Consider the following 17,503-nt stretch of genomic DNA (forward strand, 5'->3'; position numbering starts at 1 on the left):
ATTCTATGAATTTGTAATATGGATTAACACCACTTTAATGTTAAAATATGTTATGAAAATCAAACATTCTCAACATAGTGAATAAGCACTAATAAAAATCGTTTTTATTATGCTTTGATCAATTGATAAAAATATGATCTATGAAAGAAATGGAAGATGACTAACTTTACTTTACTATATTTTAATAATTTATCCTTCTTACTTGTTAAATTATATAATGAAACTAGTTACTTGTTAAATTATATAATAAAACATATACAATATTATTCATAATTAAAAAAAAAATAACCACTTTAAATTTAAGTGTTAAGATAATTAAACTTAAAAAGCAGTTGTTAACAATATTTAATATTAGGTAATGCTAACATTAATGTTGTTTTTTTTTAATAAATAATCACTTCTAAATTTTAATTTTAATGATTTAAAATTTAATTACTTAGAGATAAAATAAAATAATAATTGCCTGTTAAAAATTATTTAACAAAAAAAAAATTTTGGGTTACCTAATAAATATAAAAAATATTTTTTACCTTGATTAGGTTAGGTTAGAATAATATTGATAGTTTGACTGCATTTTACAATTATTTTATTATTACCTACATTTGTATATCTATAGTCGGTTTATTTTTAACAATTCATAACGAATAGCATAACTTGTGTTATAGCACTTTATTTGTTATAATATAAATAAGTTACGCTCATATTATGGAATTTCGCAGTAAAGGTTGAAAATAATTGTTATTGTATTTTCTAACGATATTATCGATATTATAGTAAACGAAGGTTTACTTATATTGTTTTAATAATGATTGTTTCATTGATGTAATATGTATGATATTTTCATAATATATGAATAAATAAAACAATACATACATACTGAAAAAGTTGTCAGGATCAAGCCAATGTCATTCAGATTTTCTGCTGTAAATAAAAAAAAACATTAATTAATTTTTATAATTATTTTTTTAATAAAAACATGATTAAAATTTGAGTTTTGTTTCTTAAATATAATATATTACAATTTAATTAATTATTATTATACACCCGCTTTAGCCCATTATTTAATTATCTGTACTTTACGATAGATCGTGGCGTCCTCGAAAATAGCTCCATTCTGAATGAAGCGAATTAATACAAAGTATAATACAGTTCAAGTACGGAGTAGGGTCATACCGTATTTATAACCATTAGTTACAATTCATTGCATTCTTGGCGTAGCATCTACAAGATAAAGCACTTTTAAAAATTGTTAAAGGGCGGTGTTGACAACCCATCAATGCTGGACTGAATTTATCATACATTTTCAAAGACTCTATGATGACTATGATGTGTAACGTCAAGTTTTGATGTTACAGTCAAATTATTGTTTGTATGGACCCCATACATTAAACATGTAAAGGAATGTTTTTGTCTAAGGGCTTATTGAAAGTTGTGATAATATGGAGTAAAAGTAGTAGGTAATATACTTACTAGTATGTATTAAAATGATCACAAATGTATGAAGATAAACATCAGTTAAAAACAGAATTAAAATTCTTCTTATTATGTTTTCTTCCCTTATATTATATTTGTCAGTTCTCTTTGCAGGAATCAGCAGTAATCTGCCATTATACTAGCATTCTATTTTCCTTGAAAACGATTTTCTATAATAGTCGTATCTTGATGAAATCTCTCACTCTATTCATCGCTTACTGCCCCAGATTTTTTGGATAAAAGTCAAGATGCAAATGGAGAAAATTAATTTTAAGTGACATTCTTGCATCCATTTTTTGATAAGAGCTTAATAACTGTTTCACTAAATCAGCATAGTTAGGGTCTTTACTATTACCAGAAAAGCCTTTTACTACAGCTCTGAATGACTTCCAGGGAGCTACTACTTCCTTCTTTAAATTTAGAACATGATTTTGCGTGATCTTTTATTTTCATAATATCATTGCAATAAGTAAAAACAAGATGTTGACGATTCTTAGAAACTTTACTTTCGCATGAAACAGAATTTGGCAAAGGCTAGGGATTGCCACGGCTATATTGAACACATACAAGCACAAGGTGTGGTAAAATATTCACTTATATTTAACTAGTCTTGTATCGGTACTATCCAAATATTATTATCAGATATATACGATATATTTGCGAAAAAAAATCTGTTTAACGCTTTATACTTATTAAATAGTAATAGGGTAGTTCTCCAGACTTTATAAATAAACATCCAAAAATACATGTGACACCTTAATAGACAAGATGCGAACCAATTTGCTCAACCATTAGGGGTTTAATGGCGTCGTCGCCATTTCGCCAATATTCTGCGCACACAGGTCCGGATCGGTCGATTTAATCTTTCAGGGCCGCACTCGAACCGATTGAGATCTTTTCGCGTGCCGTTGCCACGTTTGCTGTCAACCGGGACGATATATCGCCAGAAACACCTGAGCTACTTGTTACGCTTTCTTTTAACGCGGTATGAAGTGGTGACAGGCGTTTTGCCCCGGGCCGTGATTTCATTGTGCCAAAACGATTTTCGTGCGAAAATTCCATTTCGTTTTTGTGTGCTTTATTTACATGCGAATGCGGAGAGTTTTCCTATCATACTCGCAGACGGTGGATTTACCGAAATATATCATACACACGAGACGTAATTTAGACACCGTGTATTATACGGTAGAAGGAAACGTATTAGGATGTGTTTTTATTACAATGGAAAGAATAATGTTCGTAATGGAATATTCTCATTATTAACTTAAAAATAGATGTTGAAAAAAATAAGTACTCATTTACTTTATCTTGTAAATTTATATGCAAGGCCTAAAAATCACAGTTTTTAAATAATAATATAGCAATATACATAATAATAATATGAACTGAGAAGAGCTTTAATGTTCCGTGAATGAAAAAATACGGTGGAGAATTGAAATATGGGATGTAACGGTTTTTGTGACCGTAGTTTTAACTAGATTTTCATAAAACTTTTTTTAAATTAACTTTGTATATATTCTGAATAAATTTATTGCCGAGTGTATTCCGCAATTTCGTTTCTAAATGGCAATCGTTAAAAAATCTCCTTTTTTGTTATTACCAAAAAAATATATTTTTATACTATATTCGATATTTTTTTATACAGAAATCTACCTAATTCACGTAGGCCTTATCAAAAGATTTTAATTTTTTATCAAGATTTTATTCAGTTCATATTGATTAGATCAATTTTTATGTAATAGGAGAAACATCGTATCAGCTTAAACATTTAAAGAGAAGTTTTCAAGTCCATTATACAATTTATTTATTTAGTAAAGTTGTAATACGCTTATAGTTACGTTTTTAAGCTCTTTAAACAAATATATTAAAAATTCTTACTTATTTAGATTTTTGATTACACATTTCATAATTTAAAAAAAAACGCAGTAATAATTTCAGAATATCTATAATTATGCAATTTTAATTTTAATTTTTTTTCTTGCACATTTATTAGAAAATCAATATTGGCTTTTGCCCATTTGTTTCCACATATGAACATAGAAAATCTTAGGTTTTATAAATGTTTTTATTTATCTTTAATTTTTATATCCTATTCAATAAAACGTATTTTTCTTAAATAAGTGTTCTGAAAAACATTGAATTTTGCTAGTTTTTTAATTTAATTTTAACCATATATAAAATAATAAATTTTGAAAGGAAATTAATTAAAATATTTTTTTAACATATTTATAGATTTATGTCTAAATAATAATTAATATTTACTTTAGGTCTTATCATATGGTTTATAGTTATTTTTAATGTAAAATTCATAATTAATTAGATTTGCTACAGAAAAAACTTTTTGAGCATAATTGAAGCTTAATAAATAAACTTTAGTGAGAAATATGCTCACCTTAAATACAAATTTTATTACACATACTATTAAAAACTAAGCACAAAGCAAGACAGTTGCTTTATTTTATTATATAATCTATTTGAATTCAATTATTTTACATATAGGTTTTAAAACATATCTAGTTATATGTATAATATTATCAAACCTATAGTACATAATTTAAAAAAATAGGACACGTTTTTAAAAACATTTTAATAGTTTTTTGTAGAGAATTGATGTTCTCCACGATGATTCAACAAAACTTATGTAGAGACAAAATATTGTAGTATATAGAAAAATATTATTTCAACTTAATAAAAATGATACATTTTAAGTAAAAATCAGCTTTAAGCTTGTAAAATATATAAATATATAAAATGAACAAGTGGAAATGTGCTCTTTGACCACTTAATCGTATACATGGGTTAAAGCTTCACATTTCTATTCCGGTAGAGCTGGATGGAGGATTTATTTTATATAATATAAATCATCCACTAGACGTGATTTCGATTCGATGTATTTATTATATGTATGGCCGGAAATCACATGAGAATATATTTTTACGGAAAAATATATTGGTAAAAAGGACAGATTTTGAGATATTTTTAATTAAAATACTAAAACACGAAAAAGTAACTAAGTGTCAGATAATTTAATTTACGTACAAGATCTCTTAACAAAAATAGATTTTTAATAAAGAACAATAGTTAATTATGTATAAAATAGAAGCTTCAAGAAAACCAGCAAAAAAAATAGTATATAATAAAAACATGTTTTTAGTTAAATTATAGTACTGCTATTAATTCCAGGGAATATTTTAAACATCAATATATCAGTTTATTTAAATATGTTAAAACTATAAATAGACTAATATATTCAGTATTATATATTTGTAGCAAATGTATTGTTATATTTACTTTGTAATTAAAATATTATATTTAGATATTTTCTTTTTATTTTTATAAAAAAAGCTTCATACAAAATATTAATTCTTATCAAAAGTTTATCGAAAAAAGTAACATTAAGCGTACGATGGTTTTGCTGGTGCATTGTATTTTAAATTGCTTTCAACACATTTTCATCTTTAAAAAGATTAATTATTATTGTTGAATAAACAAGTATACCTTTTTTTCACCGACAACTACTATTTATAGATTCATGATTTGATTTTTCACTAAAAACTGGCTTAATAGTGCGAAGGCGTATTTTTCCTATAATTATTATGTTATATTTATATAAGACTTGTAAATATTATTAACGAAGAAGAAAATTGTATTATTATAAATATACTGCGTTCTATATATTTATATTGATTTGTTGTATTTATTAAAATATATATTTACTCTCCAATCAGACAAAAAACTTTCTATTTATAAATATAGACTTACATTGTTATTCAAATTATGTATGCATCATATATTTTTATATATCTTAAAATAAACTTGGATAAGGTGGGAATTATTGGATAAATTAATAAAAAAATACTTTAATAAAGATCAACTTGAAAGGCGACTTTTGGGAATATTTCGATATAACAAAACGTCTCAAGAAAATTCTAAAGATTTTATGCAATAATAAGCTTTTTGATTTATTATTTTTATTGATCTTAGCTTGTTTTAAACATTCGTTGATAAATTATGCAGGGAAAATTTGGTCCCCTGTGATTGAAACAACACCAGAATCTAAGATTGTAAGCCCTACCATATTTCAAAAGGAATTAGCAATGGTATTTTAGGAGTAACCAAATTTGACCTTTTGCATAAACCGTTTTGTGAATTACAAACTAGGCGGTGGCCCTAAAGGGACGGACAGACAGGTTTTTTTGGACAGCCTATTCATTAATAATGAGAATAATGCGTATTTCATTTATGTCGTAATAAACAAGAAATATTATTATTATAATAAAGCTGACGTAGTAATATGACATGAGTTAAGCTAATTAGTGTATATTGCAATAGCACGAATCTGTTTGAACAATTAAATTTATAGTTTCTAATACTAATTGGTATTTTTGTATTATTCATAAATAAAAACAGAAATAATGTAAGTGTTAATTTGCGAAATTGCTTACGCTTAAATATTTTTGAAAGGGTTGGAAGTTAAATGTAAAGTTTTACAAGAAAACTAATCGCAAAAAATACGATATTTTAAATTAACATCATATAATAAACTCATTTTTAAATGCAAAAATAAATTATATATTATAAATGATTCATGTTAAGAAAAAACATTTGATTTTTATCAATTGACTCTATGGTTATAGATAAAAAAATTAAAACATTACAAAAAAGTCAGACAATAAAATTAATTTATATTCGAAGCTTTATAACAATTTTATAATCAATTTTTCTTAGAACAAATTATATATTAATCTGTTTTAACGCGCAGCTATAATGTTTTGCCATCAGAAAAGGTATCATTTTCATGGTTAAACTATTACTAATTGCATAGTTTAAAGTAATAGAAGTTTTCACCTACTTCAAAGATCTTTTGACGAAGTTTTTCTTTAATAATAAATCAGACCAGTGAATTTCTTAGGATGCTATTTTAAGTAGTGATGTTTAATTATATAGTGGAACACTGATACAAATATACATTTTGTTTGGCTTTTATAAGTAAATTAAATATTCTTAATATTCAGTATTATTGCTAAATCTGATCTCTAGTTACAAATATTATTGCGCAATTTCATAACTAATCTAATTATTCTAGTTTTCATGTAAGTATAAACTCTGAATTTTGGTGCTATCACGATTGTAGCTTCCTTACAATGTAAAATATTCATTTAAAAAATATTTGTGACTTATTGATTATTGATAGAATATAGATTCATATTAGTTTAATTTAATTAAAACTAGAAAAAGGATTACATTATTTTGTATGGAAAACCCCCGTTTAAATTAAATTTATTTTGTTGTTACAAAGATACTATTGCAATAGTCTATACATTTAATACGTGGATGGATTGTCTTAAATTTAATTAATGAGAAAGTGACGGTTGGGAAGTCTTAACATCAGGCAGATAACATATGTCTTAACTTTATGTAGGCTGCCTCACCGTATAGGCTCTTACTATAATCTATATTGATTTTTTTGAGTTCAAGGTCTGAAGCATAGTCCGATTTTGAAAGTGTCTAAGCTGAGGCGGTAAAATCGTGAGTATTTTAATGCACCAGTAGCTTACTTCGAAATAAATATAAAATATCCGTTAATTTTTTAATTCGGCTAAGTATTATTCCACTTAAAAAAATCTATAATAGTAAATCATTTACCACTAGAAAAAGCGTTTCTTACATAAGCAATGTAACGGTCATATTATATGCGGTGACATGCGGTAAGCATGCCCTAATCTCTCGCTCACTCTCGTCACTTAACACGCGAGCGAGCGAAAGGAAAAGTATCTCACCGCACACGCATATGTATATATTAAACCCTTTCTATTTTTAATATGCACCTGATCGTTACATTATGTCTCTAATCGTTGAATGTAATTTTATTAGTTGATTTATTCTTGTTGTGAGTACATATGTATATATACACTTACATAAATGGGTTGGACTATACACCTTAATAGATAAGTGTGCACAAATGGTAATTTATCTAACGAAATTATTATACATTTTTTATACAATTAACATAAAGACCTAGCTTATATAAATAATGTCATAAATATCAGATATTTATTTATAATAATGAATATCGTGACAGGTTATCCCGATTCGTCACGATGGTAAAACAATACAAGTATTATTACAGCATACAAAAAATAGAATATATGTAAGATATTATGTAATACATGCAAAGAAAAACTTTTTGAAATATTAAGACCTAATTATACGAAACAGATCAGCTCCTCGTAGCTGACATTAAATATATTTTTATGCAATGTTAGTGAATTAAGGAGCTAAATGGCGACAGTTATAGTCAAATGAGGACATCCTGACTTTAACATATATCAGAAGAGAACGCAATTGTGATTCTTGAAATGTTCCGGAAGTGTAAAATACATATATTTTTGGACGACACATTAATGTGTCATATACATAAAGTAATAAAATGTCCGGTTTTCTAGGCATTTAGAATTTTTAATTGATTATTTTTGTATGTTATATGTTATTAGATGTATGTTTTATTTTAAATAATTTAGTTTTTTATATTTAAATGTAAAAAAATATATTGTGTTTTATTGAGAACGTTTGAGAAGCCGCGCGTGCTTGACGTCTAAGTAGGAAATATATTTGTATGCGTACATAAACAATGATAAAAAGGCATAGCATGGTCTTGTTCTACACTAGGTTAAGAATATTTCGGTCTCTCGACAGCTAAGAACCTTTTCTGAACTTTTAAAATCAAGAGGTAGTAGTTAAGGAAAGGGTAATTCGGGGATTCCGAATTATAGATTAAATATTTTTGTGAACTAAAGTGTTATAGAGCAGTGCTTTTCAACCTTTTTACATCCGCGGCCCGGCGAATATGGGAAAAATATTTTGCGGACCGGCGTCAACCCAAAATAAAAATCAATGTTAAAAAGAATTTTATTTAAATGCTATACAATTACAATTTTTTGTTAGTGCGACATCTACTACTGCTTTTTTGCAAGCAAATTTGATATATAATACATGGTTGCAGCGTTGTTTCTGAGAGACAAAGCGCTGAACTAACACCCAATCGATTCCTCTGTTTGATGACATTATTGACACAGATAAAGTCTTTTCACACAAATATGAAGTTAAAAACACTACCAAGAATTTGATAGCTTTATAACTCAGAGCTAGATATTCTTTATCGAGAGATATCTAGAATAGTGATAATGAAGGTATTTAATTTTTGGACACCAGAGTGTCATCAGAAGATAATTCGATCAGCTTTTCTTTTTCACTACTCCTAAAAAGGGATTATTTATCCATAGGATCTCTTATGTTGATCTTCACTTTCAGAAAAAATTGTGACCAGTGGCTTATTACTAGTTTTTTTTTTAATATTGTCCTTGCATCTACTAAAGCAGGCATAACATTCAGTTTCTGGCTATTCCCCGAATCTTGTATCTCCGAATCGGGTGAAATCAATAATTTCTTGCGGACCGGTGCCGGTCCGTGGACCATCAGGTTGAAGAACACTGTTATATAGGACATGAATAACTGACAAAGAGAAATGGGTTCTTAATACCAATCCGAGATCTTTAATAGAAGTTTCTTTAGTCAAAATGTTTCCACTGAGATCGTATAAATAATCTAATAGCGAACAAGATTGAAAAAATGTCACAGTAGGGCACTATCCAATAGTAATGGGCAGACGATTGCTGAAAGCTCATCTCAATAGAGAATTTAAATCATATTGTAGAGAGAAAGAGTCCGCAAAAGATTGAGTTCATTTGCATACAGAAGGAAACTTGAATTTGTAACTGCTGTATTTTTCATTAATAAATAACGCGAAGACCACCTAACCCAGGTTGAACCATTGAGGAACCATTAAAAGGGTAAAATATTATTTTGACAATCGACCGCCATAGGCTACGAACTGTCTACGATCGCTAATAACCGAGTTAAATCATCCGAGCAACTCATGATAAACCATGTCGAAGGCCTTCTCAAAATCTATATATACGACGTCTACTCGTATTCCTGCATCGCAAGATTTTGTCAGTGTTTTGGTGAAAGGTTTGTAACAGTGGAACGGGTGGCTTCATAAGATTCCCATGTCGTCTGGACGAAGTACCGTTACACGAAATAGCATGCTTTATCTCTTTCTTCGTTGCGTACGATACCCCTCCCACTTTTATTTCTAGGGGATCGGCGTCAGTTCTGGATTGTTAAATGAATAAATTTGATTAATCTACAATACTACTAGCTTCATTCCATAATTTTACTACTTATGTATCTGATTTTTTTTAATTTCGCGCAGAATTTCAACGATCTTTTATATAAATATAATTATTATAGTCATTATTAAATGTATTCCTACTATTGTTGCTTCCAAAAGCAATAAAATATATGTATTTATTATAAGAAAAGGGCATTATTATATAATAAAAATTAAATGGTGAATATTTCTTTAGAAGCACAGGGTAACACCCCCACGGTGTATGGCTGAGAGGCAAATAGTAGTGGATTCTAATTGGAATGTAACGGTAAACCGTTGAGCTCGATAGGGAATCTTATGATGCAAACCGTCGAGCTCGATAGGGAATCTTATGATGCAAACGGGTGGAACAAACCTTATGCGGTTGGTCCAGTTTCTTTAAAAATGTGTTAATAAATAATTTAATAAAATATAAATTGTTTTATTTCCACACTAATGGATGTGTACGATGATAATGAGTGGGATGTTGAATTAAATTAGTTTAAAAATATACATTTCCACTACTCTACCTTGTCCAAAAATACCCATTCTCGGAAAATTCCCTGTAGCATATTTTTTGGGTATTTACACCGATAAGCGCATCAAGTGCAGTTATGATTGAGGCGGTGCGGCGCTCCGGTTATATCGCCCGGGGCCACGGGCGGTGATTTATTGGGTAATAATGCGCCCCCGTTGACAATGAGGGTCGGCCATCATAAACAACAAACAAGTCCGGCCCTGGCTGGTCTTCAGGCAACCCTCCTTTTGTACCGGGGCGAGCGAGCGAGCGAGCGAGAGAGAGAGAGGGAGCAGGGCCTGCCTCGGCAATTTGTGAGCCCGCGGTCGCGCGACCTACCTAATCATGATTTATGGCGGCCCATTGTGAGAAACGCCGCGTTATTTATTACGATTATACGTCTTTAATCGCTTTTCACATATATTATACCATACATTATGTGTATGCGTATACTTTGCACTATAATGTATAATAGATACACAATATTTATGTAACGATACGAGCGATACGGAACGTGTCTTACGTGATGTATGCGAAAAGTGATGACACGCACTATAAAGGATGATTGTTTTCAAATTTTCTTTTGAGTAGAATATGATTTTTTAATTTTTAATCAAGGATTTATTTAACAAAATTTAAATGGGCTTAGAAATAATTTCGTCCACAATTTGATTCGTTACAATTTAACAAAATTAGCCACAATGACTTGCTAAGAACCAGTTCATCTAATTGTTTTATTTATTTGTTACTTTAGAACAGTGGTTCTTAACCGGTGCACCGCGGTGCACCAGTGCACCTCCAGCTTATTGCAAGTGCACCGCGAGAAAATTGGTAAAAACAAAAAATCCGCAAAATAGTAAAATCTTAATGTTTCAATCAATTTATATTTTATTATAGTCGTGATACCCCACAATTAGGGATTCCAATCCCGGGCCAAAATTTTGATCCCGGGATTTCGGTATTGCATTTAGTCGATCCCGGGATCCCGGGACCAGTCCCGGGATAATTTTCATGTTATTTTATCGATAAAAATAATTTAAAATGAATAATACAATATATTTTTACATCTGTTTTTTATAACGTACAATGTATAAAGTACGTATAATTTTAGTCTTGGACTTAAAATAGAAAATTATATAATAAAAATAAAAAAGGAAGGTTATATATTTATTTGAGAAGAAAAAAATGAACTTTTGACAATGAATGTACATAGGTATGTACATTCATAGACACAATTAATTGAAAACATTATTTTGAACTCACGAAGTTACATCAAAGCATCAAGTGTTTTATCATTTAGCCTTGATCTGATTTTGGTTCCTAAGCAGCCTGCTGCTGAAAAAGCACGTTCAGACTCACAGCCTCAAAGATTCACAGATGACACGTGCAACTCGCGCAAGTTTGTACACGAAATATAACGATGTTGTCAATAATAATTCGATTGTTCTTGATAAATCAACCAATCCGAAAAATTCGGGATTATGTTTTATAATCCCGGGACTCATCGGGTATTGAAAATCGTTCGGGATCCCGGGATTCGGGATCCCGGGATTGGAATCCCTACCCACAATGGATAAATTTATTACCAAACGAAATTGTGAATCAGACCAAATCATTAATGACACTGGGAGTACAAGTGGATGAAGTAGTGACGATGTTACTAGACATCATACGTCTCATACAAAAGAAAATATATCCAGTAAAATAAAAAAAAAATAATGGACAGTATTCTGAAGAATATTTACGTTTCAGTTTTACTAGCATCAATGAGGAAGGATATCACATTCCACTATGTGTTGTATGTGGAGAAAAACTGTCCAATAGCGTGATGTATACTGACAAGTTAAATCGCCACTTCACTACGAAGCACGCCGATCTTGCATCAAAAAGTAAAGATTACTTTAAAAGATTGTTAAGCATGCAAAATAAACAAGCGAAATATTTTGAAAAAACTGTTAAAATTTCCGATAAGGCACAACTGGCGTCATACAAGATTGCTGAATTGATTGCTGTACAATTAAAACCACATACTATAGCAGAGTCTCTAATTTTATCTGCATATTGTGAAATAGGAAAAATTATGTTTGGTGATAAAGCAAAAAGGAAATTATGAAAATTCCTCTTTCAAACGATACAATAAAAAAAAAAATTAAATATGTCGGATGATATTGAGAAAACAGTTAACAATAAACTTTCCAAGCGATATTTTGTTTTACAAGTCGACGAATCTACTGACATTAGCGGTAAGGCACAAATACTAAGATTCGTTCGTTTCATAAATGAAAACAAAATAGTGAATCAATATCAATGCTGCAAAGAACTTACCGAGCATACGACAGGACAAGATGTTTTTGATCTTATTTATTCATATTTAGAAAATTTTTAAATATCATAAAAGTTATGTGTAGGAATTTGTATGGATGGTGCTCCTTCAATGGTAGGCTCATTTAAAGGATTTGTAACCCTTGCAAAGACAAGAAAACCTAATATTATATCTACGCCCTGTTTTTTACATAGAGAATCTTTAGTTTCGAAAACATTACAAGCAGCACTAAAACCTGTACTAGATCAAGTTGTAAATATAGTGAATTTCATAAAATCAACACGCATGTTTAAAAAACTTTGCATTTCTATGGAAGCTATGTTCGAGTGTTGCTTTTTTACACTGAAGTCAGGTGGTTATCTTGTCGACTGATCGTACTCTAAAAATTAAATTTTCCGAAATAACTATGAAGAATTGTTGGTTTACTGTCCAAGAGGATTATTCAGTTCTTTACACGAAGGCACTGAAAATTTTGTTACAGTTTTCAACATCATATTTGTGTGAGCTTGGCTTCTCAACAACAACTAATATGAAAACTAAAAACCGAGAAAAACAAAAAAAAATTTAAACGAAGAATTCAGGGTAACTATATAAAATATTCGACCTAATATTTCTAATATCTGCAAAAGCTCAGGTATCACATTAATCAATTTTTGATCGATCATATAAATTCTAATATTTTAAGCAGGAATGTCATTTTGGGTAAGCAAAGGGGGGAAAATGCACCACTTAGATTTGCCATCCAAAGAACACCTTTAAATATTAATACAAATATTTTTAATAAAACACGTAATTAAAAATTGGTTCTAGGGCAAAATTAATAACTAAATTTATTTTCAATACTAAACGCTTTTTATATAATTTAATTTAAAAAAATATGTAAAAAATTTGTATGTAACTCTTATTATTTTTAAATATGTAATAAAAATTATGTCCACATATTTTTTCAACCTCTTAATTCTGGTGCACCGTCACTTTTTCCCATGATCAAAAGTGCACCGTGACTTTGAAAAGGTTAAGAACCACTGCTTTAGAAGAATAATTTTAGTATTATTATTTTTTTGGCGGATTAGTCGTGACATGATCAAAGAAATTCAGTACCAACACAAAGTCGAATGGTGAAATGTGTAGTGCATTAAATTATGTCATTGCCACCAATCAGAAAATATAATTACTACTACACAGGAACAGAAACTGTGCCATATAGCTTAATTAACTAACGTCAAAACGAATCGAAAAAAAATGAAGAGCTAGCTCAGATCCTATTTTCTAGGAAATTGTAACTCACAAACACTTTTCTTACATTATTATGATAATTAAGAATTGTTTTCGAAGAACGTGCATAGTTGGAGCGTCGCGGTTAACGCTTTAATTAAACTTGAAACTCGTCTCGCAGAATTTCGCAGGCGGCTTAACAATAAAAAAAATCATTTAATTTAATATAATGAGAATATTGAATTTTAAGCTCTCTTACCGCTTCTTAGAAAATATAGAATTAAAACCTGAATTTTTAAAAAGGTCTTTTTCGTGGATGCCCGACTTAATCTTACTTGCATTGTGCGAGCACACAATGAAAAATATGATCTTTTGTTGAGAAATTTATCCAAGATTTGGCATTAAAGAATTAAACTACATATCTCGCATAGCGATGCTTTGAATCATATCTTACAAATGGCGTGGTGATTCAGTCTTTGGCGATTAAACATTGCTTTATATAAATTCCTAATAATCAAATATTATTATAATTAAAGAAAAACACAAAAAATAAAATCTAAGATTTCCAATATATAAGACCAATAAAAATACAGTATTATTATTATATCGCTTCGAAAAGCCACTAAAGCGTTTTTGTTGAAACGTTTTTACTTCAAGCAAATTTTAGTTAATTTATTTTAATTTTTCCCTTTACAGCCTTCAATATAGACAGATTAAACGTTCAAAGTTAATTCGTAAATCGGATTAATGCGTAATGAAATTTTACAAATAATTAACACCCTCGAATTTTACAACATTAAACTTAATCCGAAAATCTGTTATTTTTAAGTTAAGCAATATTTACGACGTTTTCGTGTAATGAATTGCTGGAATTTCACATTTGTAATTACACGGGCGATTATTAACGTCATACAATATGAACCGAGAGATAAACGGTTTATTAGTGAATTAGTCGTATGCTAGCCTAAATTCAAAATGTGTACATACCTGAAACTGTGTACCTTGTTATTATATTAATTAACTGCAAAATTTCCAGTAATTTGTTTTGTGAAACTTTACCAAACACAAATATTACAAACTCACTCTTGCGAGTTACAATGTAATTTAAACGAAAACAATGTTTTTCGTTATATTATCTAATTCAAGTTTTATAAGGTTTAATGAAAATGTTGCTGAGAAGTAATTAAATAAAAATTGTTTAGTAGTGTATATTAGAACAAAATTGTATATTTATGATATACAATTGAAATAAAATAATTTTAACAATATTTCTCTGCGATATAATGTCATTTATTTACTGTAAATTCAGGACTATAAATCGTCACGATCGTAACATTTAACACAAGATTCCTAAAAGCTTGTTAGGCAACAAAAGTATAAAGCCTCTTTAGAATAAATTGTTTGAAATTAGAACTATTTATAATAAATGTATTATACTTACATACCATTTACCAAGCAGTGTGGTTAAGATATTATAAGACCGGCAAGAGTTATTAAAATTTTTAACCTATTTACAATATCATGCATGATGCCAAATGTTTGTCTTGTAGCTATCGAAAAATGCAGAGACTTTACGAGCGTTCCGCGTGTATATTGCTTTTGGCGACGTTGAAAATGCATAGAAAGTTTAAAATACATAGTATAGATACATTAAAAAATATGCAATATATTTTAATAATAATACATCGACAGTTAAATTACACATAAATGTAATTTAATTTGAAAATAAAACGAAAGAAATGGAACAGTAATTATAGAGCCTTAGATAGAAAGCTCAATAAAACATCAAGATTTAACTTTAGCCACATTATAGAACAGTACCAAGATGAAAGATATAACTTTATATTTCTAACCCTCGCCCTAATACACCCTAATTTATTTACTTTTTAGACTTACGAACCATATATTTTTTTATGAAATATTATTTCATGAACCAGGAACAATATGATATCAATAATGAGATCTGGAAAGTTTTAAAATAAATTTTAATAGATAAGAAAGTAATTAAGCATTAAATAATATATAAAAAGTACAAGCATGATTTACTCTGATTTACCACTTCAAAATAATATATTACTCTATTAGTATTAATGTTGTATTTTATATAATTAATTCAGTAAAAAATATGAAAACAATCATGAGTCACATATAATAAAAAGCCCACGATTTACCATATGTATTATTATAATTACTAATCCAATCTAACTAATAACTATTTTTATATATTTTTTTGCATATCGTCTATATACGAGTATATATATTTATTAGCGCTTAAAAAATAGCTGTATAAATATTATTTAAAGAGCAAAAGCTGCGCAGATTTTTCACTGTTATCTCAACATTAAAAGCGAAAAACAATTTTTATTTTTACTTCAAATACATCATTGATAAACAGCATGAATAATCGTAGAATGAAAAAGTAAGATGTTATATAAAATGTTTTTGCAAAGTACTTCAAATGGAGAAGTGTTAAGCGCTCTAGCATTGATATTTATAATTTTGCCTAGAAAATTCAGTAACTAGAAAAAAATAACTGTAAAGTAAGAAACTTATTATCAAGACCACATATATAATTTATATAATAAATTGCCTTCAACATATCTAGTTCTCTGTCTGTTCAAATTTATTTTATCTAAGTCCTTTAGTTTTAAAAATATGTACTTATTTTTCAATAGTTTGTTAAACTTTTGCGGTGATTTTCAGTGCAATATAAAATGTATAATTTTCTGTAATATTAATTCAATGATCGAATCGATTAGAGATTATTTCCAAGATTAACCTCATCATATTTTACATATAGCGTTTATATAAGTTATACAAATCATGTTGTGCAAGTATATGTGAAGCTTGAATTGACTGTGTTCTTTTATTGAACATTTTTTTTTTAAGAGAGCTTTCGAAACAATGGACAGAATAATAATGTCGAAGAAATTAGGGAATATCGGTATAAGTGAAATAGTTTTACGATGGTTCAATAATTATTTTTAAATAATTAAACTAAGAGTTGAAATAAATTATGCGTATACCAAAGAGAAAATTATATCTTACGGTGTACCACAAGGCTCTAAATTGGGACCATTACTGTTTATATTATATAATGATTTAATTATTAGTATTAAATAATGTAAAATACATATGTTTGCGGACGACAAATTAAGACTATATTGCATAGGTTAAAGAAGTTGTAGATAATTTAAATAACAAAATAGGAAATAAGTTTAATAGAAATATAGTTAAAAAATAATGTACTTGAACTAAATAAGAATAAATCTAAATTTATATTTATTAATTATAAAAAAATGTTCGCTAATAATATAAAAATAGTTATAGATAACTTTGAAAATATAAAATTAATAAAAAAAAATTATTTAAGGAACATTAAATTATCAAAAAAAAAGTAGAGACATATGTATATTATCCCTAATGAAAAATATGTAAAGTATAAACACAAAAAAATACAATAGTATTATATTTCCTCATGTTAATTAATGTGCAACAATTTTAGATATGTTTAATATATTAGATAAAATTACATTTCAAAAATTACAAAATAGGGCATTGTGAGTAGTCTTGAATAAAAATAGATTTACTAGTTGCAGAAGTATGATTAATATATTGAAATGGTTAAATGTTCAATAAATATTGATAATAATATTTTATTAGAGTATTTTATTAAGTATTTAAAAAGAAATATAGATGTACATAGCTTTAATATTATAAATAGAGACAATTTAAGGATAGTTTGGTATAAGAAAATGAGTAC

Source organism: Plectrocnemia conspersa, unplaced genomic scaffold (genome assembly GCF_051122295.1).
Source record: "Plectrocnemia conspersa isolate PC_06_02 unplaced genomic scaffold, ASM5112229v1 ptg000014l, whole genome shotgun sequence".
Taxonomy (NCBI): domain Eukaryota; kingdom Metazoa; phylum Arthropoda; class Insecta; order Trichoptera; family Polycentropodidae; genus Plectrocnemia; species Plectrocnemia conspersa.